The sequence below is a fragment of the Eptesicus fuscus genome, chromosome 7, assembly GCF_027574615.1.
Source record: "Eptesicus fuscus isolate TK198812 chromosome 7, DD_ASM_mEF_20220401, whole genome shotgun sequence".
NCBI classification, from domain to species: domain Eukaryota; kingdom Metazoa; phylum Chordata; class Mammalia; order Chiroptera; family Vespertilionidae; genus Eptesicus; species Eptesicus fuscus.
The window spans coordinates 90100127-90123582 of NC_072479.1; positions in this window are offsets into that span (position 1 = coordinate 90100127).

Consider the following 23456-nt stretch of genomic DNA (forward strand, 5'->3'; position numbering starts at 1 on the left):
TGGTATTCAATATATAACTCAGTAAACAATTCTACCACTGGCTTCAGCAGCAGCAGGTTTGTGGTCACTGTAAGCTGAAGCCTATACTCAAGTGATGAGAATGGAGGCGGCCTCTGATGTATTTCAAGAGATGGCACAGAGCTAGAGCTCAGTGCTTGCCAAACACTAACCTACTTAGAAAGTAGCTGGAAATCTTGTTACAATACAGACTCTGATTTGGGAGGTCTGGAGTTAGGCCCAAGACTGGCATTTCTCACAAGGGATGCTAATACCACTGGTCCATGGTTTATACTTAGGGAGTAAGGCAGTAGAATTTCCAAAGCCCTAATTTTGGCAAGCTAGGTAAAAGTAGCCCGTGTCTCTGTAGGAACAGGGGTTATGATTTGAAGGGTAGCAAAAATTGCCCCTAGTATCTGAAGGCAATGGTTGTCAGACTTTTGTGCCTCACAATCCCCTAGAGAACTTATAAAACATAGAGGCTTGCCCTCTGGAGATTATGACTGACTGTGTCTAAGGCCAGGATGCCATGTTAACAATAATAGTTCCAGGAGCTATTGATACAGATCTGGGGCTACCCTTTCAGAAACACGGGTTTAAAATTTCAAGGTTCATGAAACACTACAAAAATATTTTCCAGGAAAAGCCTTTGAGTCACCTGCAGCCACAGGTTTACTTGCTGAAAATAAATAAAACTAGAAGGGTAGGAAATAAATGTTGGCAAATTTAAAGTTTTAGTAGGCTGAGGGGGGCACATAGCTTTGGATGATGGTAAGTCTAGCGCTATGTGGAAAACTTCTTAACCAGACTGGACATCAATTCCTCTGTTCTTCCAAGGGCAAGGATCAGGAGTGGTCTCTAAGACCTGTGCATGGATACAGAAAGCCTCTAGCTGTACTGGTTGTAGTTTTTCAAATTAAGGTCTAATTTTTATATTAAAAATGTCTGAAATAACAGTGACTTAAATAACACACACATATATTTTTTCATGTAAAAGAAATTTGGCAGTAAGTCATAGTGTGGTGTGGCTGGTGTGGTGACTCCAGAAAACTCTCACAGGCACAGCTCCTTCTATCTTGCCTCATGGTCTAATGGCTGCTAGAGAACCAGCCATCACTTCTAATGTTAAGCAGCAAGAGAGAGGAAGGACTGAAGAAAGGCATGTATTTTTTCTTTTAAGAAGACTTCCCAGAAGTCCCATCTATTACTTACTTTTACATTTTAATGACCAGACTTACTCAAATAGCCAGTTGTGCTGGAGTATCAGAAATGTCCTCTCAACTCCACCCCATGTAAGTATTCTCTGCTAAGACTGAAGTTTTCTTTTACAAAGGAAAAAGGGGTATGAACATTGGGAGGCAGCTAGGAGAAGTAAGTGAGGTCCTTGGGAACAACCGAGGATGGAACAACATATAAAAACAGGGGTTCCACAGCTAATTTTGCAATCATTCTGGCTTCCATTCATTGATTCAAAAAATGCACTGCACTGTTCACTGATATACCATGAATCAAGTACAGTCCCTGTCATTCAGAAACTTAACTTCTCGTGAGAGTTATGATAAATTTATTGGCTATCATAATGTGTCAATTGCAACATTAGTGCTAAACATGGGTGCTGAAGTGACCCATTGGTGTGATATCCAACCTCATTCTGGGAATCAAGGCAGATGTCCTAGGCAAGATGAGGGGTCCACTGAAAGCTGAGGGGTGAGGAGGCGTTAGTAGAAGTGTGTGCATGTGTGCTTGTGTCTGTCCCATGTGTGCATGCATGCACATGTCAGAGGGAGTGTTCCAGATGCACTATCTAGAGAAAAATGTTAAAGGGACCCAGGATAGCAAGCTGCAAAGAAGGTTGTCTAGATCCTGAACTGCAATATACATGTGCAGCCAACCCAATGGTAAGCCAGTGAGTGTGCGTGCTCACATGCGCAAACATGCTCACCTATGTGCTTTCATAGAAAGAGGATCTTTAGTTGGGAGTAAGGCTGACAGAAGCAGTTACTTGGAAGACCATGTAGGTAACCATATTTTCAATATTCTCTACACAAAACAAAATACACAGGTGATAAAATATATTTTTCCCGAATATAAGGGCTCATGGTACTATGGTTGTGACAGTACAATAAAGGGATGGGACAAAATCCAGGTCTGTATCCTTGTACATTTTATGTGCATGCCTGGGAAACAGCTGGGATCGTTCTCCTGGGGTTAGCGTTCCAAAAATAGAATTTTACATTCACAAGAGCAGAAAGAGCTGTTGAAAACAAGGGTTATTTTTCTTTCAAAGATACCAAATTTGAAAAGTAAAAAAAAAAATGTGGTGAAAAGTTCTCATTAAGGTCTCTCTGGTCCACTGTACTGGATCCATCACAAATCCTAGAGAGCCAGGATAGAACTTTAGCATGCTGATAAAACTTGTCCACAGCCCCAAAGATGCTGTCATAATTAAGAAGTTTTTGTTTCTCCTAATGGAGTTTGATGGTCTTAGTTTATCAGCAACCTTTGAATTGAATTAACAACACAAAACTAATTAATCCTGGTATACCCTAGCAATCCACTTAGAAGCGGCATGCAATATTCAATTATGTCCCTGTGCCTTTTATGAAGCGTGCACAGTCGAGAAGCTTCGGTTTACAGCTGAGAATTAGGTAACAAAAAGAAAGAGCTTGTCGTGATTTTCAAACCCAACATTTGAAATTAGACAATGGGTTTTAGAATTCTCCCCTGATTCAGAAAGTTGGGATCTAAAAGGACAGAACAAAAACCCTCTCAGAGCTAATCAACCCCTTCCTCTCTCGCCTTTCCTTAGATCAGAAGAAAAAGGGGCTGTTCTGTGACTCTGCCTCGTCGGCCCTGGTTTGTCACCAGAACCTTATAGCTCACGCAGTTTCTTGAATGCTTTTTGCAAACTCTTCTTGTCCTCGCTTCTGGCATGCTCTGTGCTGTCAGTCTTATTGATTAAAACCCTTGGTGGATTTCAAGACCTTCTCGCCCTGTATTGTCACAGATCTACTTAAAATGGATTTTCTCTTTGCCAGACCTGCATTTCTCAGTCGGTTGAGCAGATGCAAAGCAGGTGGTACTGAGATTTCAAATAGAGGCTGTTTCTAGTTACCAGGGATAAATGGTGGCATTATAACTTCTTTTGTTTTCTTGTCTCTTTACATTTTTATTTATCTAAAAAAATCTTTATACCTCTCAGTGTATACAGGGAATTCAAATAAGGAGCATTTGTTGCTGTTAATAAAAGAGTATTTGGCAGAGGTAACAATCCGAGGCTTTGAATATCTGAGACCCGATGTGAGAAAGATGTGATAATGCGCTGCAGAACAGAAGCTGTGTGCTGTGAAACACTAGTTGCTTCACTCATATCTATTTTTCCTTTCCTTCCCAGTAGTCCTTGGCATTGAAAAAAATTCATGGAATCTGATGAATTTGATTTCAACCCATCCAGCTTCGGATTTGGAACCCATGACTTAGAGCGTTTCTCCCCCTGACTACATTGATTGGTTTAGTGATCTAAGATGGTCCCACTAGAGAGAATCTCAGGACTTCTGTTTGCAGTGATGGAATGAAGGCACACTTTATCTTTCTTTTCCAAGATGAAACGTGCAAGGTGAAGTATGCAGATAGCAGACCCAGAACTTCTGCGGTCATCTTTCTGCCAAGAGAATAGTTTTGTCTACAGACAAACCTGATACATGGGAGAGTCCGGCGGCCAGAAATTGCAGTGAAATTTGCAGAGGATTTTAGACCTCTGGGTCAAACTGAACCTAAAGCCAAAAATATCCCTGCCCTTTTCAGTTTGGTGAACATTTTTTAAAATGTTTCAACTAGTTATAGGGTCATATTTTATGTTACTTTAAATGGAAAACATTTTAACTATACGAGTCAGTTTTGTTATGTAACAAACATCCCCAGATTCAATGACTTATTAAAAATAAATACAATCATTTATTAATATAGCACAACAGCCAGTGGGATGTTTGGGGTCAGTTGATCTAGGCTCAGCTTTGCTGGGCTTTTTTGCTGATATCTCCTGGCCTGCTCATGGGTCATCTAGATTAATCATTCTTCTGAGGATAACCTGGGGCTGTGTGCGAGTCTGAGCTGGGTTGAGTCAGCTTACCTGGGGCAGCTCCATTTGACAGGTCTCTCATTTTCTTGGGATCAGAAGGCTAGCATAGGCATGATTTTGTCTTGATATGATAGAGGCACATGGTGATAGGCAGAAACATGTCTAGCCTCTTAAGGCATATGCTCATTACTGGCTTATTTCTGCTTCATTCTATTGGCCAAAGCAAATCACATGACCAACACCAAAATCAAAAGTTAAGAACATAAACTTGACCTTTTTTGGAAGGAAGTAAAAAATCACATGGTAAAGGGCAGGAAAAAGGCAGGGGGCTGAACAAATTGGGGCCAATAATACAATCTGCCATACTAACTGATATAGGGCCAGGCAGCAACAATTATTGTTATCTGAATAGCTCGAGATGGTTAGAAAACTAAGTTGTAAAACTATATAGAAAGATACATGGAACAGACTGAAAGAGGTTAGAGGGGAGGGGATTAGCAGGAGGCGGGGGTGAGGGGGTTGCGGTGGGGGGGGGGCAGACTGGATAAAAGAAGGAGATTAGCCAAAGAACATATAAGCATAGCCCACAGACACAGACAACAGTGTGGTAATGGCCAGAGGGGGGGAAGGGAGGGGTCTGATTGGAGGTGGGTGAAGAGGGGGGAAATGTGGACATCTGTAACAGTGTCAACAATAAATTAAAAAGAAACTATATAGAAAGTTGTTTTGCCAAAAGTATCAACCATTTGAAACCTACCTTTTATTAGCTAATATATTTGTTGTTGTTTTTCAGTAAAGAAACAAAATTTAATTTTGAAGTATACTTTGGTTTCTATATGCTATAAGCTGATCTCTGTTCAGGCATGAATTAATCATCCTCTAGATTTAAAATATTATTTTCCCCTGTATATACAATTGATTTAATGATTGTAAAAAAACAATTATTTCTTTGTAAAAATCACACACATATATTTATGGATCTAACAGTGCACCCTTATGTATGAAAATGTTTAAATTTTTTACTGGGAAAGGCACAGATATTGAAAGTCTGGAATTTTTACTTTCATCATTCAGTTTAGATTTGGATACTCTATTGAGATTATGAATATAATACTAACAACATTAACAATAATAATAATTAGTGCTTATATAGTGCTTAATATGAGCCAGGCACAGTCCTAAAATGCTTTAGATAAATGACTTCATTTAATCCCATAAGGACCTTATAAAGTATTATCATCATCCCCATTATATAGACAAGGAAACTGAGGTATAAAGTCATATACTAATACATGGTACATGGTAGATCTGGGATTTAAACACAGTTGGGTTCCAGATTTCATGATCTTATGTGTTAAAATAATATTGGAAACTCCATTGCACTATACCACACTATGATATTTTTTTTGTAATTGTATTATTGTTACTCCAGTCTATGAATTTCTGGAGATTAGAGATGGTTTCATTAATTTTTATACCCTCAATGCTTGCACTTGTCTAGAATGTGGACAATAATACAAAGATTACTGATATTCATTAGATACTGGAATGCATTTTACCACTATAAAAATAAGTAATTATTCTAATTTCTAGTTCACTTATTCTCTTGTTTGCCATGATACCCTCATATGCACTGAATCTTAACTCATACTTCCTGTGCTATTTTTATGAGTGAATTCGTTTTTCCTCCTCTTAAAATTATGGAGTCGTAAGTGCTTCAATGACTTTAGTCTGTTATTGACACCAATAGTCAAAAAAGCTCTAGAAATCCTATATAATAAAAAGGGAATATGCAAATTTACCATCACACCATCACAAAGATGGCGGTGCCTACAGAAGAGGTGGGGTTTCCATAACACAAGATGGCTGCTCCCACAGCAGAGGCAGGGGTTTCTGTAACACAAGATGGCTGCACCCACAGTGGAGGCCAAGTTCCTGTAACAAGCCTTAAGGAGCAATCAGCAGGGACCTGAGACTGCATGGCACTGGGCCTACACAGGGGACCTGAGCTTGCGCCCCCTGCCTGGTGGGGCTTTATGGGGGACCTCAGGCCACACCCCCTGCCCCAGCACAGGACCAGGGGACCTGAGGCCATGCCCCCTGCCCAGCGGGGCTTGACAGGGGACCTCAAGGCATGCCCCCTGCCCCGGTGCTGGGCTGGGGGACCTGGGGGTGTGCTGGGGGACCTGAGGCTGTGCACCCCTGTCCAGCACTGGGCTGGGGGACCTGAGGTTGCTCCTCCTGCCCAGCAGGGCTTGACAGGGGATCTGAGGCTGCACCCCCCCACCCTGCGGGGCTTGATGGGGGTGGGGCCGACCAGGTCTGGATCTTGCCCAATGGGGTTGGGGCTGGCTGGATCTGGGTCTTGCATGATTTTGAGGTGCCGCAGGTGGGTGGGGACTTGACTCTGGGTCCCGCAGCACACCCCAGACTCTGACAGGAGGAAGATTTTCATATACATTTTACTAATTTTCTTTCATCTCTGACACTTCTATTATAGAGAAAGGGCAAATAGCAATATTAAAATATTTCCTCTAATTAATCCCTTTTTAATGTGCATGAATTTCATGCACTGGGCCACTAGCATAGATTGTAATGAGATATTTGGTCAAGTGTAGAGTTTCTTCTTTTTCTGTTTGGTATTGTAAGAAAATATAGGTATTGGCATAGAAATGAGAGTTCTTTAATTATTTTTAAAGTGAAATATCAAATCTCTAACTGTAATTAATTCTTTTAAGATATGTAGAATCAACAGAAGTCTTTTTGGATTCTACCAACCAATTATAGCCTTTCCTTTGAAACTTTATAGTTTTTTATTCCATGTTGTTTTTTTAATTATTATTTATGCTCTTAAGTATGTCCATTATTGTTTTTGGAAGGAACTTAAACTGTATTCCAGTCACCTTCAGTATCATGATATACTAGAAAGGAAAGATTCTTAGAAATGGCTTAGAGTAAGCAGATTAAATCTTCTGGTTCTCTTTAATGTGAAATTCAATGATTTATTAACTAACACAAATATAATGCAAATAGATTTGTCTTTGTTTCTTTGATAACATGTGCATAAATGTTGATGAATTAGACCTTTAGCCAGACACCATCATGAGATTATAAATTTCTTGAGGGTAAAGTTCATATCTTATTTATTAACAGACCACCACCAGCTAATATGGTGGCTGGTACATAACAATTAATGGAAAGAGAGATGGAGGGATGGACAGATGAATGGATGAATAGGTGGAAGGGTGGATGAATATCAAAGAGGTAAAATTAGTTTTTGTAAGATATATATTAGTGTCTTCTGATCACAAGGAGATATTGTCTACTCAGTAGGCTTATGGCAACTAAAACATGTTCTCACCCAAAAAAGTAACAGCTGTCATAATATTGATTATTAAAAATACAAGGCGAAGCAAAAAAGTAAAAACAGTGTATTTTCCACCATCTGTACCACAAATTATACTTCCAATTGAATACTGTCTTTTAAACATGGGGTGACAGGTTTCTTATTTAATCCTTCTTTTCTGCTTAGGCTCACAATATTTTTGCAATTTCCTTGAAGGAGATATTACTTTCTCAGATATACATTTGTGTATGCTTATTAAAAGCTATTCACATTACTTTGTAGCCACATACTCATATTTTATTAAGGTGAAAAGATGACATCTGGAAAAATAAGAGGTAACAGAGGTAAAGATGTTAACTTTATTGAACTAATAAGATAATATGGGAATTAGCTAGGGAATTTAATGGCAAAATAAGAGTTTTAAAATATTTCTTAGAGTCCTTAGCTACAGGACAATGATAAAATACTGTATGTCAATTACAAGACCAGGTCTCATTTGCATTTCACTTCGGAAGACTACATATTTCACAGGGCTCAATTTTAGCTGTTGCTTCCCTTGATTTATGTTCCATGATATTTAAGTAGGTGACTAGATGGAAGAGTTGGAAGCATGCCTCCAATACCTGGCTATGATTTTTGCAGCTTCTTGCATGAACTCTCTTTAAAAGCAAGTATCATTATCTTGTGTACCTTCATGGCAAGGACGTTTTGACATTTCTCTAATAAATTATTGATAAGTGCATTGAGAGACTTAAAGAGCTATGTAACTCTTATTATCTAGCCTTTAAGCATCCCGTAGTTCATTTTGTCATGCCCACCATTATCATATTTCTTTAGTTCATTGAAACTGTGAGAATTCTTTGTGCTCATTAGAATTTATATCTAAAGAGGTCTTTGGGCTTTTGAGGCTTCTGTGGAACCTATTGATTATCAAAGAGGAGTTCAAGATTTTTTATATGTCTGAAATTGTTATTTTACCCATCATAATGTTTTTAGAGATTCTCCTTCTTCCTCATCCCAGGACAGGGACTACATCAAGAGATCTAAAAAAAAATGTAATTCTCCATTGTGAATGTTGAAATCCTGGGATCATGGTTATTCTGTCAGCCATGTCCCAGTTATGTATGTCATATTTATCGTTGTAACTGTGACCATTGCTAGCAACTTCCCTTGTAAAGACTTCTTTTTTTTTTTTTTTCCTTAAGCACATTTTGACAATATTTTTAAAGAACCATCTCCAATTCCTTGTAGAAAATTATATTCTATTCTATAGTTGCAACCCACCATACTCTACTTCCACTTGGGTTTTACCACCATAACTTTCTAGGTCCTAGGGGCTAAAATCACAGATTTGTGTGTCTCCTTGTTTATTTTATTTCATCTTTTTACCTCCACTGAGCAGATGCCTAACTTGTCAATGTTAGGGTTGCCAAAGGGGGAAGGCAGGAGACTGAAAGTGGTAAAGAATTATAAATTTACTAGAGGCCCAGTGCACAAAATTTGTGCACTGGGGGAGGGGGGGTCCCTCAGCCCAGCCTGCACCCTCTCCAATCTTGGACCCACAGGGATCAGGCCCAAACTGGCAGTTGGACATCCTTCTCACAATCTGGGACTGCTGGCTCCCAACCACTCACCTGCCTGCCTGCCTGCCTGATTGACCCTAATCGCTTCTGCCTGCCAGCTTCATCACCCCCTAACCACTCCCCTGCCAGCCTGATCGGCACCTAACTACTCTCCTGCCGGCCCAATTGCCCTCAACTGCCCTCCCCTGCCAGCCTGATTGCCCCCAACTGCCCTCCCCTGATGGCCCAGTTGCTCCCAACTGCCCTCCCCTGCTGGCCTGATTGCCCCCACTGCCCTCCCCTGCTGGCCTGGTTGCCCCTAACTGCCCTCCCCTGCTGGCCTGATTGCCCACAACTGCCCTCCCCTGCCAGCCATCTTGTGGTGGCCATCTTGTGACCACATGGGGGCAGCCATCTTGTGTGAGGACGTGATGATCCATTTGCATATTACCTCTTTATTATATAGGATTAGGTCATCTGAGCCCCAAATTGGCACCAGACTGAGGGACCGGGGAGTCAGAGTTTTTAAAGAAATCTACTCGGGGCTTTTTCAGCTGGGAATTTTCTGGGCAGGTCTGAATCTAGGCAAGTACAGAAAGAAAAGTTACTGGTCTTAGCAAATGGAATGTGGTCTAAGCAAAAGAGAATGTTGGTTGTAAAATGATCTAAAGGGCAGTTTCCCAGGAGGGGGATTCGATTGTTTGATCAGACCTAACAGTCAATAGTGTATTTTCTGTCTTCTTTTATTACTGATCTATTGTCTCTTACTTTTGAAAATTCCCACACCCCTCCCTTTATATTTACCAATATATATATATATATATATATAAATATATATATATATATTTTTTTTTAAAGACATTGGGAACAAATAAAATCCTCTGGGGATTTAGTCTAGACAGGAATTGACCTAACTAACTAATGCTGTTTCAAAAATTATGAATGATGTAGGAAAATAAAAGAGATTGTTTCCTATGGTAAAATATTGTCCATTTCCCCAGCACCTCCTACCCCCACCAAATATATGAGAGTGGTTTAATGAAACAGAGACAATAAAGTAATCCTTTCTTCTCAGTACTGTCCTCTTGTTACTGCCATTCTAAGTTGTGGGCTTGACTCTGCCACTTGCAATAGTAATTATGAGATGTGTGGATTAGAGAGAGAGAGTGACAAGAGCCAGTGAAAAGATTTGGGACACATCAAGGAGACGGGCTTCTAAAAGCTCACTGCTTGCTAAAGTAGGCTTTTGTGAAAATGGAAATCTCCAGTCATCTCTAAAATAATTGATTGGCAAATACAATGAGTGACCTGGCTGAACCAGAGAGAATTGAAAAGTGTCAACAACAAAATTATATCCCTTTAGCCAAATATGTTTTCTTTTCACTAAAGTATAATTGACTCATAATAATGCTAATTATGCCTAATTAGCATCTCAATTATTTTTTCCTAGCAAGCACATTTCATCATAGTGGTGCTTATCAGTTATCTAACAATCATTTATATTTTCCCCCTTTTGAAAGAAAAGTTTGACTGGTTTCAACACTCCCATGGTTTGGTAAGATATAAAATTATTATTGTTGGTTTTTCTTTGATGAGTTAGAATAGGTATCTCTAAACTCTTCTATAATAAGTTTTATCAGGAGAGTAATTTAAGTGGTATTACTACGGCTCTGTGAGAAGGCCACCTGTGGCTTTACTTGATTAATTGAGGGAGTTCGATTATCTTTTTTTGGGATGAATGTGACCAAGGACCTGATACTGAGGCAGCAAGAAGAAAAGAAGTTGCTGCTGTAGCCTCAGATTGAAAAAAAAAGCACCCTACAAAACTTACAGACCATTAAATGGGAGAATTCATGTCTTCAGTCTTTGAATGTCTCCAGACTTGAAGAAGTCATTTGACAGGAATAGCCCCTCCCACCAGTGAAACTCCTCCTTCTCTCTGAACAGAAATGCTCCTATTTCTCTGTCCCACCTCTACCTCTAGGGTGGCCACACAGAACACACCTAAAACCTCTTCTCTATGACAGGTCTTCAATTTTCATAACAACGGCCGGCATTTGTAAAGCATTGGCTCATTGACAAAGTGGTTTCCCCACACATTATCACATTTAGTTCTATCAATTGCACTGTGACATAAGCATAGTTATCCCAATATTTTCCTCACTCTGCTGTTTCGACTTCCCCTTTCTTCAAACCTGACTCACTCAACTTAGAGACTTTGAATACCCTTCTGTTGTGGCAGCTGCCTCTGAATTCTTTCTCTGTCCATTGGTCTTTGTTTTAAAGTGTAACTCTGAGAACTAAATGTCCTACTTTAGGCCCAGTTGTCATGAACCATACCTTAACCTACTATGAGGGAAAGACTGTTCTCTTCAGGTGATACAAGATTTCATTATTGTTTTTGTTAATGCCATCTTCTGCAGGATCTATCTGGCCTTGACCTCAACTAAAACTTTTAGAGTTTTCATCATGAAGCTGCTAAGTCACCTTCCCCTATCCTGTACTTGTGCAGGTTTTTGTTTTCTGTTTTAGGTTTTTAAGTGTAGAACAGCCCCAATTTTCTCCTGTGGGATCTGGGGTGAATGGACTGACTACTGGTCAAGGGCAGTTAACCTGAGTTCAGCTTCCTGCTGTACCACTAGTTAGTTGTCTTTCCATCTGTGTAAATGGCAACCCCATCCTTCCAGTTGCTCAAGCCCAGAACCTTGAAATCAGCCTTGACCCTTCTCTCAAAGTGCTTACCAGTTTCACCTTCAACTATTTCTAGAAGCTGTTTGTTTCTCAGTACCTCCATCTTTTTAAAAAATTTAATTTAATTTATTATTTCCAGTACCATTTATCCCCCCATACCTTCTTCCACCTGCACCCATCCCATAATCACCACACTGTTGTTCATGATTTCTCTCTCTCTCTCTCTGTCTCTCTCTCTCTCTATCTCTATCTCTCTTTGCTCAATCTTTTCATGCCCCACCACCCCCTACTCCCCAGAAGCTTTCAGCTGGCTCTCTAGCTATGTGTCTGTCTTCATTTTGCTTGTTAGTTCAGTTTGTTCATTAGATTCCACATGAGTGAAATCATATGGTACTTGTCTTTCTCTGGCCTATTTCACTTAGCATAATAATATCCAAGTCCCTCCAAGCTTTCACAAAAGGTAAATTTTCTTCTTTTTAACAGCTGAATATTATTTCATTGTGTAAATGCACTTGTTCTTCTTCTGCTCAGAAGTCTCTAATAACTTTTCACTTAATTCAGAGCAAAAGGTAAAATATTTACAATGCCTACAGTGCCCCTCCCACCCCCATGATCCTCTCCTTGCCTCCAACCACTTTTTTCCTTGTCACTCCATCTGGCCCTGGACTCTTTGTGTTCCTAAAATGCACTAAGCCTGGTCCATCTTCTGGACCTTTTCACTCATGGTCTCTACGTGAAACCATCTCCTACCAGATTTCTGCTTGGCCCACTTCCTCACATTTTGGAATCTCTGCTTAAATGTCCCCTTATCAGAGGATCCTTCCCAGACTGTATAAAATGGCACCCCCAGTCCTCCATAGTCTACTTGATTTTCCTCCATAGCACTTTCTACTACATGCCACATTACATTGTTAAAATATAAATTGAAGCATATTACAAATTTTAAGAGTTTGTTTGAGCAAACCTTGATGCAAATTAGGCAGTGTGAAACCAGAAGTGGTTAGGAGCACTCTACCCACAGAAACCAAGGGAAAGACTAAATATAGAGAGGCTATGGAAGCAAAGATAAGAAATTATTGATTGGTTATAGCCTAAACCCTAATTGGCTGTTTGTGATTGGTTGTCCTTTGGTTTTGATTTGTACCTTTAGGCATTTACAAGCTTAGGCTTTGGTTTGCTTACCAAGTCACTAATGAATTATAGTCACTCTAATCTAATGGACTCCTTGTTTAATTAATGACATATTCATATATTTGCTTGATTTAATCTGTCTTCCTCGATTAGAACAGAAGCTCCGTAAGGCCAGGTCTGGCATATAGAATAATGCCTGGTACATAGTAGGCACACAGCAAACATTTTGTCAAATGAAAGAATTTTGAAAAACTTACATTTCCAACTTTGGTTTCCTTGTTTGTAAAAAAATAATAAAATAAAGGTGTTTGTATTAATTTCCTGGAACTGTGGTAACAAATTACCACAAACATTGTGGCTTAAAACAATAAAAAATTTTCACTGGCCAGTATAACTCAGTTGGTTGAGCCTTGTCCCATGCACAGAAAGGTCACCAGTTTGTTCGATTCCCAATCAGGGCACATGCCCAGGTTACAGGTTTGATTCTCAGTCTGGGTACATACAGAGGGTAACAGATGACTGTTTTTAGCTCACATTGATGTTTTTCTCTCTCACTCCCTCTCCATTTCTCCCTCTCTAAAATCAATAAACACATATTTTAAAAAACAATGGAAATATGGTCTGTCATAATTCCGGAGGCCAGATGTCCTATCAGGAGGGTGGATGCTCTGAGGGAGAATCCTCTCCATATGTCTCTCCTAGCTTCTGGTGTCAACAACCCTTGGTGTCCCTTGGCTTATAGATATATCACTGAGTCTTTATCTTCATCTTCACATCATCTTCTCTGTGCAGTATTCCCATCTCTTCTAAGAACACTTGTCATTGGATTGAGAATTCATTCTAACCTAAGATGATCTTGCCTCAAGATCCTTCTTTTCCAAATGAAGTCACATTTACAGGTTCTGGATGAACATATCTTTTTGGGAGCCACCATTCAACCCACTACACAAAATAAGGTTCATGGGGGCTCTTTGTAGAATTTAATGTATTATTCAGGTATGAGTCATTATGTTAAACCATTTTATCTTCTCAGATCTGATTCAGTCCCAGCCTATTGAAAAATGTTTAAATGCTAATTCTAGTTTCCAAGGTATTCATTGGCCTTCCTAACCCATGTCAATAGTAAAATTGCTAACTATGATTTCTGTATATTCATCACAGATATTGATTTAAAAGACAAATTAAATAGAGCAGAGCTATGGAGAGAGGAGTGAGATTTGAAAGCAGACAGCATTTCTAGATTGCATGAATTGGTTAATCAGTACATTTTGGCTATAAGGCTTTGTCCAGTTAAGTATCTTCCTCAGGATACTTTCATCTTTCTATTTCTCCATATAAACCACAGTGATATTATGTTATTCTGTTGAATGTCTTATAAAATATAGATATAGCTGGCCTATCCCATTGCATTTATTTGTTGATTTATTCACCCACTCATTCAACTAGGAATCATTGAGTTTCTGCTAGATGCCAGGCACTGAAGAGTTGACAGTGAACAAATGAGAAAGTATTTCTAATGAAACTCATTGTCACTGGTCGCCTGATCTAGTGACTTGATTTAGAATGAAAACTGTGTGTGTGTGTGTGTGTGTGTGTGTGTGTGTGTGTGTGTGTGTGTGTTTATTACAGGGAGGCGACTTGGAAATGTTATCAGCCAGTCATGACTTTTTCCCACCCCATCCTAAATATCACCATTCCTTTTTAGGTATTTCAAATGATCCCAATTAATTGGTCTGTTCCCAGATTCCAGCTTTCTCTTTATCTTGTTTGAAAATTAGAAGTGCATTTGTTGGCTTCCTGTCTAAGGGTATGTATTTAGGTCTCTGATTCTTCAGATTCAACCTGTAGTCAATCCCCTTGGAAATTTCTCTTGGTCCTTTGAGGTATAATTCATGCGAGATAGCAGACCTGAATCCCTTACCGTAGTCTAGATGCCCTCTTTTTGTAGCAATTATATGAGTATTATTTTAAAGACAATAATCACTGCTGTAATTTTCAGCAACCCCAGTGTTCTAAATGCTTAACAAACACTATTGTTTAAAATCCTCACAAATTTATCCTACAAAGAAAGAATTTTACTTCTTCTTTACAGATCAAGAAGCTATGACAACAACGAGTTAAGTAACTTGCCCAAGGTTACACAGCTAGTGATGGTCAGAGCCAAGTTCAGACCCAAACCTCATATTCTTTCACCTCTGGGCAACCCTGCCTGCATTCTTTCCCTTTGATCTCAGAGCTCTTTAACTCCCTCCTAGTGTTCTTTTCACTGATCAGTGCTCCACCCCTTTCAGTTTATAAATCCCCCACTCTTACATGGCCCTGTGTTCTTCTTCTTCTTGGTTATCCATCAAATTAGACCACCAGCCCAAGGCAGAAAGCTGCTTATCCCTGTCAATGTCATGTTCTGAATAAAACTGTAAAAGCTTCCTTTGTTGTCCCTCACATTTTTCTCATCAAGCCTCAGTTCACTCGGGGCTTTCGCCTTTCTGACATAGTTCTTACAAGTCCATGCCTCTTTCATCTGGTTAAGAGCCCTTCTTACCATCTTTTGAATATTTCCATTTTAAAACTGGAGTGTCTCAGAGAATTGGCTTCTTTAGATCCTTCTTTTCTTCCTGATAGAATGCATTTGCAATTGTATCTCAGAATTACTTTTCTTTTTTAGAACTTCCCACTTTTTTTGAGTAATTTCCTTTTTAGTATTTTATAGGCTCAGTATCACCAAACAAAAAAAAAAGTTTGTATATACACCCTGGGTCAAACACTGTATTCAGTACTGAAGTCTAAGAACATGGTTCCTCAGTCTCTTGAAGGTGATGTTATGATATATGTATGGCATCATATACTGACACACATATTAAATGTCAATTCTATGTTTGCTTTTCTGGTGTTCTCAATGGTTAGAGTGTCGGCCTGCAAACTAAAGGGTTGAGGGTTTGATTCCCAGTCAAGGGCACATACCTCAGTTGCAGGCTAGATCCCTATCATGGCAGGGGCACATGTGGGAGTCATTCAATCGATGTAGCTCTCTCACATCGATGTTTTCTCTCTCTCTCTCTCTCTCTCTCTCTCTCTCTCTCTCTCTCTCTCTCTCTCCCCCTCCTCCCTTCCACTCTATCTAAAAGCAATGGAAAAATATCCGTGGGTGAGGATTAAAAAACAAATCCTTACCCACGGATGAGGTGTAAAAAATCAATAAATTATATTTAAAAAATAATTGAGAGGGCTCGGACTTCAAACTATGTTTGCTTATTAAGTGGCAAAGAATAGGGAAATAGCTGTGGGCTAGAACAGTAGAAGAAGCCTTCACAGAACAGGAGGGACTTGGATGATAACAATATAATATATAGAACATTATAAATCCACTTAATCCTTCCTACAACCCAATAGAGTATCCTCATGTTTCAGATAAGGTAAACAATGGCTAAGCAAGTTGTCCAAGGACACACAGCTTGTAAGTAGCTAAGTAGAATTTGAACTTTGTGCATATGACACTAGAGTTCAAATTCTTAACTGCTCAGTTCTCCTGGGAAGCTTCTAGACAAAGATAGGGGAAAAGAAGAACTACCAGATTAAGAATGTTCAGGATTTGGATGGGGCAACATTGTGAAGAGTTTGGTCGAAGGACCTTTGCTTTTAGTTGGAAGAAAGGGGTGAGGGAACTATATCTTAATGGTAGCACTTAAACCACTGAGCCGTGGTGTCCTCAGAGGAAATAGCACCAGATCTCATGAAGCCCAGTTCTGGTAACATGGCTACAGTAAAGATGAGAGGAGAGATTCATTTTGTGAATAAAAAAAAAAAAATTAAACAAATTGGAGTGGCAAATGACAGCAAGCAGTGTCAATAGATAATCCTTGCAACTAATCAAATGTATTCAATGTGAAAAATGGTTAGAGAACATTTTGACATCTTGAGTCATTCCCGTGCTCACAGATAGTTGTATTGTTAACAACACTGTCATTGAAAAGGAAGAGAAATGACACACATAACAGATAAAAATAAAGCCATGTGAAAGGTATGGAATTTCTCAGAAAAAAAAATTAATTTGGAGAAAATTAAAGATACACACATCTGTTCCACCATTCAATTACCAAACACCTTGAATGCAATAACACATGACTTTGAATACCAGTTGGCTATGTTGTCAGCTGGGGGGACCTACCTCCAATAGGCAACACTGTGAAAATATTACTCTGGTGATTTAACCCCGTGTTTTTCATGGAGCATTAAGTTGCTTTCTAAGGATTTCTAAATGCCAGGTTGCTGACCGTGTGTGATTATTACCAATCAAAAAGCCCTATTCACAAGTGTAAAGGCTCTAGTCCTGGGAATCTGGCCAACTTCCAATTGGGTAATTACTTACATTAGTCCCTCTTATCCACTGGGGATACACCAGTGGATGCCTGGAATCGTGGATAATACCAAACTTTGTATATACTATATTTTTCTTCTATGCATACATATCTATGGTAAAGTATTTATGAATTAGGCACAGTAAAAGATTAACAATAACAACTAATAATAAAATATAACAATTATAGCAATATACTGTAATGTAAGTTATGTGAATATGGTCTCTCTGATAACTGATCTGATAATCTAGAAAGCTACTAAATGGATAACAGGCAGGTAGCATATACAGTGTATGTATGCTGAACAAAGGGATGATTCATGTCCTGGATGAGACAGACAAGATAGTGTGAGATTTTATCACGCTACTCGGAACAGGGTGCTATTTAAAGCTCGTGAATTGTTTATTTCTGCAATTTTCCATTTAATATTTTTGGACTACTATTGATTGCAGGTAACTGAAACCATGGAAAGTAAACTGTTGATAAGGGAGACTACTGTATAGAAAACCTTCTTGAATCTCTCTTGGAGTTCTAGTAATGAAAGCAAGTTATAGGGTGATTTGTAATTGTGCCTGATGGCCAGAAAAATAGTGCAATACAGCAAAAATAAAATAAGTAGCAGCCTCTGCTGAAAGGCTAGAAAGAAACCATTGTGTCTGCTAGGGAAAGTCAATGGTCACTCTTAAAATAAAAGAAAATAATTACCAATACAATAAAATAAAACGTAAATGAATCCTTTATATTCCTAGTTTTGCAGAATATAGTTAACTACCAAAATATAGCAACATGTCAGAGAGTGTTTGGGGGTAATACAGTATTTGCTTTGGTAGTATCTACCTAGGAAATATTGTTCCTTTGGACACAATTGAAGTCCGAGCCCTCTTAATTATTTAATTATTTTTTAAATATATTTTATTGATTTTTTACAGAGAGGAAGGGAGAGGGATAGAAAGTTAGAAACATAAATGAGAGAGAAACATAGATCAGCTGCCTCCTGCACACCCCCTACTGGGGATGTGCCCACAACCAAGGTACATGCCCTTGAAAGGAATCGAACCTGGGACTCTTGAGTCTGCAGGCCGAAGCTCTATCCACTGAGCCAAGGAATAAACCGGTCAGGGCTATTTTTTAAAAAAAAATTCTTTATTGATTAAGGTATTACATATTTGTTCTCATCCCCCCATTAACTTCCCAAACCCCCTCTGCCACTCATGCCCCCAACCCCCTGTTGTCTGTGACCACAGGTTAGGCTTATATGCATGCATACAAGTCCTTTGGTTGATCTCTCCCCCTTACTCCCACCCTCCCCTACCCAAACCTCTGAGGTTTGACAGTCTGATCGATGCTTTCCTGTCTCTGGATCTGTTTCTGTTCATCAGTTTATGTTGTTCATTATTTCCCATAGATGAGTGAGATCACGTGATATTTATCTTTCTCTGACTGACTTATTTCACTTAGCATAATGCTCTCCAGTTCCATCCATGTTGTTGCAAATGGTAGGAATTCCTTCTTTTTTAGTGCAGCATAGTATTCCATGGTGTAGATGTACCACAGTTTTTTAATCCACTCATCTGCTGATGGGCAGTTAGGCTGTTTCTAGATCTTAGCTATGGTAAATTGTGCTGCTATGAACATAGGGGTGCATATATCCTTTCTGATTGATGTTTCTAGCTTCTTGGAATATATTCCTAGAAGTGGGATCACTGGATCACATGGGAGTTCCATTTTTAGTTTTTTGAGGAAACTCCATACTGTTCTCCACAGTGACTGCACCAATCTGCATTCCCACCAGCAGTGCACGAGGGTTCCTTTTTTTCCGCATCCTCGCCAGCACTTGTCATTTGTTGATTTATTGATGATAGCCATTCTGACAGGTGTGAGATGGTACCTCATTGTCATTTTGATTTGCATCTCTCGGATTATTAGTGGATTTGAGCATGTTTTCATGTTTCTTGGACTTCCTTCTGTCTTCTTTCAAAAAGTTTCTATTTAGGTCCGTCGCCCATTTTTTGATTGGTTTGTTTATCTTCCTTTTGTTAAGCTGTATGAGTTCCCTGTAAATGTTGGAGATTAAACCCTTATCGGTGATAACATTGGCAAATACGTTCTCCCATACAGTGGGCTTTCTTGTTGTTTTGTTGATGGTTTCTTTTGCTGTAAAAAAGCTTTTTATTTTGATGTAGTCCCATTTGTTTATTTCTCTTTATTTTCCATTGCCTTAGGAGCAGTATCAGTGAAGAAGTTCCTTCGGCATATGTCTGAGATTTTGCTGCCTGTGGATTCCTCTAGTATTTTTATGGTTTTCCGTCTTATGTTTAAGTCCTTTATCCATTTTGAGTTTATTTTTGTGTATGGTGTAAGTTGGTGGTCTAGTTTCATTTTTTTTGCATGTATCTGTCCAATTTTCCCAACACCATTTATTGAAGAGACTGTCTTGACTCCATTGTATGTTCATGGGCATTGTGGTTTGGGTCAATCTCTGGGTTCTTTATTCTATTCCATTGATCTATATGTCTGTTCTTGTGCCAGTACCAGGCTGTTTTGAGAACAGTGGCTTTGCAATACAGCTTGATATCTGGTATCGAGATTCCACCTACTTTGTTCTTCTTTCTCATGATTGCTGCAGCTATTCAGGGTCTTTTTTTATTCCAGATGAATTTTTGGAAAGTTTGTTCTAGGTCTGTGAAATATGCCATTGGTATTTTAATGAGGATTGCATTGAATCTATAGATTGCTTTGGGTAGTATGGACATTTTGATGATGTAGATTCTATCAATCCATGAACACGTTTTATTCTTCCATCTGTTTATGTCTTCCTCTATCTCTTTTTTCAGTGTCCTGTAGTTTTCGAGTACAGGTCTTTTACCTCCTTAGTTAAGTTTATTCCTAGGTATCTTAATTTTTTTGGTGCGATGGTAAATGGGATTGCTTTTTTAGTCTCTCTCTTTCTGTAAATTCACTATTGGTGTATAAAAATGCCATAGATTTCTTGGCGTTAATTTTGTATCCTGCTACCTTACCGAATTCATTTATTAAGTCTAATAATTTTTTTGACGGAGTCTTTAGGGTTTTCTATGTACAATATCATGTCATCTGCGAATAAGGACAGTTTTACTTATTCTTTTCCAATTTGGATACCTTTTATTTCTTCTTCTTGTCTGATAGCAATGGCTAGTACTTCTAGTACTATGTTGAATAGGAGTGGTGAGAGTGGGCATCCCTGTCTTGTTCCTGTTCTTAGGGGAAATGGTTTTAGTTTTTGCCCATTGAGTATGATGTTGGCTGTGGGTTTGTCATATATGGCTTTTATGATGTTGAGGTATGATTCTTCTGTTCCCACCTTGCTGAGAGTTTTTATCAAAAATGGGTCTTGGATTTTGTCAAATGCATTTTCTGCATCAATTAATATGACTATGTGATTTTTCTCCCTCAATTTGTTTATGTATCACATTTATTCATTTGCAGATATTGTACCATCCTTGCATCCCTGGGATAAATCCTGCTTGGTCATGGTGTATGATCTTTCTGGTGTACTGCTGGATCCGATTTGTAGAATTTTGTTGAGGATTTTGGCATCTATGTTCATGAGGGATATTGGCCTGTAATTTTCTTTCATTGTGTTGTCTTTATCTGGTTTTGGTATTAGGGTGATGCTGGCTTCATAGAATGAACTTGGAAGTGTTCCTTCCTCTTGAATTTTTTTGAATAGTCTGAGGAGGATAGGTTTTAATTCTTCCTTGAATGTTTGGTATAACTCTCCTGTGAAGCTGTCTAGCCCTGGGGTTTTGTTTGCTGGAAGCTTTTTGATGATTGCTTCCATTTCTTCCATATCATTGGCCTATTGAGATTATCAGATTCTTCTTGATTGAGTTTTAGAAGGTTGTATTTTTCTAGGAATATGTCCATTTCCTCCAGGTAGTCTAGTTTGTTGGAATAGAGTTGTTCATAGTATTTTTTAACAATCCTTTGTATTTTTATAGGGTCTGTTGTTATTTTGCCTCTATCATTTCTGATTTTATTTATTTGGGTCCTCTCTCTTTGTTTCTTGGTGAGCCTGGCTAGAGGGTTCATCAATCTTGTTTATCCTTTCAAAGAGCCAGCTCTTGCTTTCATTGATCTTTTGTGTTGTTGTTTTTTTGGTCTCTATGTCATTAATTTCTGCTCTAATCTTTATTATCTCCTTCCTTCTGCTCGCTCTGGGCTTTTCTTGTTGCTCTCTTTCTAATTCTTTAGTTGTAGAGTTAGATGATTTACTACCATTTTTTCTGGTTTTTTGAGGTAGGCCTGTAGAGCTATAAACTTCCCTCTCAGGACTGCTTTCATTGTGTCCCATAGGTTTTGGATTGTTGTGTTTTTATTGTCATTAGTTTCCAGGATGTTTTTAATTTCTTCTTTGATCTCATTGGTAACCCAATCAATATTTAATAATATGCTATTCAGCTTCCAAGTGTTTGAGTGTTTTGGATTGTTTTTTATTGTAGTTTATTTCTAATATTATGCCATTGTGGTCTGAGAAGATGCTTGGTATGATTTCAATCTTCTTGAATTTGGGGAGACTTTGCTTGTGACCCAATATGTGGACTATTTTTTAAAATGTCCCATGTTCACTTGAGAAGAATGTATATTCCGCAGCTTTGGGGTGAAATGTTCTGAAGATGTCAATTATGTCCATCTGATCTAGTGAGTCATTTAGGATTGCTGTTTCTTTGCTGATTTTTTTGTCTAGAGCATTTATCCAGTGAAGTCAGTGGTGTATTAAAGTCCCCTACTATGATTGTATTGTTGTCTATCTCTCCCTTGATATCTTCCAGGAGTTTTTTTTATGATTTGGGTGCTCCTGCATTGGGTACATATATGTTTACCAGGGTTATATCCTCTTGTTGTATTGATCCCTTTAGTATTATAAAGTGGCCTTCCTTTTCTCTTGTTATGGCCTTCACTTTGAGGTCTATTTGTCTGATATAAGTATTGCTACCCCAGCTTTTTTTCATTTCCATTTGCCTGGAAGATATTTTCCATCCCTTCACTTTCAGTCTGTGTGAGTCCCTTGTTTTGAGGTGGGTCTCTTGTAGACAGCATATGTATGGGCCATTTATTTTATCCATTCAGCCACTCGATATCTTTTGATTGGAGCATTTAGTCCATTTATGTTTAAAGTTATTATTGAAAGGTACTTTTTTGTAGCCATTTTTATTTTTTTGAGCCTGTGTTCCTTCTTACCTTTTTATTTCTTCTTTTTACAGCATTCCATTTAGCATTTCTTGCATTGCTGGCTTGGTAGTGATAAACTCCCTTAGCCTTTTTTTGTCCACGAAGCTCCTGATTTCCCCTTCAATTTTGATTGATAGTCTTGCTGGATAGAGTATTCTTGGATTCAGACTCTTGCTTTGCATCACTTTGTATATCTCCTTTCATTCCCTTCTAGCTTGATGTGTTTCTGTTGAGAAATCATTTGATAATCTGATGGGGGATCCTTTGTAGGTAACTCTCTGTCTCTCTCTTGCAGCCTTAAAGATTCTCTCTTTGTCGTTAACATTTTCCATTGTAATTATTGCATGTCTTGGTGTGGGTCTTTTGGGATTCATCTTGCTTGGGACTCTCTGTACTTGTGTAACTTTTTTCTTCCCCATATCAGGGAAATTTTCTGTCATTATTTCTTCAAATAAATTTTCTAATTCTTGCTGATCTTCTTGTCCTTCTGGCAGCCCTATTATATGCATGTTATTTCGTTTTGCATTGTCCCAAAGCTCCCTTAGGCTCTCCTCCTGCTTTTTAATTTTTTTCTCTAGTTGCTATTCAGATTGGGCTTGTTTTTGCACTTTATCTTCTAATTCACTAATTCAGTCTTCTGCTTCTTCCAGTCTACTGTTGAAGCCTTCCATGGTGTTTTTGATTGTAGCTATATCATTTTTCATTTCTTCTTGATTTTTGCATAGGTTGTTGGTTTTCTCGTCCATCCGGTGTATGAACTGTATGACCATTACTCTGAATTTTTTTCTGTCATTTTGCATGCTTCCATTTCACTTATTTCCTTTCTTGGCGATTCCTCCTTTTCTTTCCTCTGGGGATTGTTTCATTGTCTCCCCATTCTGACTATCACCAGAGGGTTCCAAATGTCGAGTTGCGGGGGCCTGGGACATGTGCAGTGGGAGTTTTGCATCCCCCAAGTGTCACTGAAGAGCTCTGACACCACAATGTCCAGCTGCTATGGGGTGGTGGGAGCCACGCTCGCCCTGGGTCAGAGTCACAGGTGCTTAGTGTGGCCTCGTGTGTGCACCTAGAATCTGGGACCCTGC